Source organism: Solanum lycopersicum, chromosome 11, assembly GCF_036512215.1.
Source record: "Solanum lycopersicum chromosome 11, SLM_r2.1".
NCBI lineage: Eukaryota > Viridiplantae > Streptophyta > Magnoliopsida > Solanales > Solanaceae > Solanum > Solanum lycopersicum.
The window spans coordinates 12058470-12059527 of NC_090810.1; the positions used below are offsets into that span (position 1 = coordinate 12058470).

General features: G+C 30.5%; 1 pseudogene; it reads left to right on the plus strand.

Moving 5' to 3' along the window:
* Positions 1-261: 261 nt before the first annotated feature.
* On the plus strand, positions 262-598 carry LOC138339227 (small ribosomal subunit protein eS27w-like; annotated as a pseudogene).
* Positions 599-1058: the final 460 nt, after the last annotated feature.

Consider the following 1058-nt stretch of genomic DNA (forward strand, 5'->3'; position numbering starts at 1 on the left):
TGTAATAGTGAAATATAAAGTAAAGCACAACTTCAATTTTTGGTACGAGGATCTTGTAAAAAATGTACTAGATAAGTTGTTTTGTATTGTGAATTATTATTTTTCATTTCTTGATACACAAGTCGTGATTTATTCATAATACAATGTTAGTTACTATTTTATACATAAATATGTTGCATTGTAAAAATAAGGAATAGAGATTAGGATTTTTTCTTGAAGCAACTTGCAACATGTGTTATCGTACAAAAGCTCCAACACAATATGGATATTCCAAAGATTTCAAATGACACTGATTCACTTCACCCTCGTGCTGAGTTTGAGAAGCAAAAACACAAGATAAAGCGTTTTGTCCAATCACCTAATTCTAATTTTATAGTTGTCAAATGTCAAGGTTGCTTTCAAATAACAATAATTTTCAGTCACTCGCAAACCGTGGTTACATGCCCCATTTGCCAGCAAGTGCTATGCCAAACAACTGGTGGTCGCGCAAAAACTTATTGACCAATGCTATTTTAGGGTTAAAGAGAAGGATATGTGGTCTTGGTTGATACTTGCTCGAGCTGATTTTACGATATGCTATTTTAAACTAGGTTTTTAAAAAATGAGTTGGTCAAGAGAACTTTTCCTTTGCATAGTTTTTTTTATGGCATTTTGACTATAATACTGTCCATCTTATTAATCTTTACACATTTTGAAGTAATTAATCTTTTATCCATGTTTGCTCAAAAAAAAGTTGCATCATATGTGTTGTATGTTTAGAGTTGTATATCGTTGTGTGATAATTCTAAAGTATGTGTGAAATATTTCTTCATTTTTTAATATGTCATTGCTTATGCATATGTAATTATGAAACATTAGTATGAAATATATCATGTAGTTATTCTGTATCTGAAACACGTAAATGTTGAGGACAATATCGTTTGTTGAGGTTAGTTGTAGTAATTTACCTTGTATTGATTTTTTTTGAAATGATACATAGAAGTAGCAAATTTTTAATGTATCTTGTACAATTGCAAAGAGTGAACAAAGGGAGCGTGATGACTTCTAACATCCCAGAA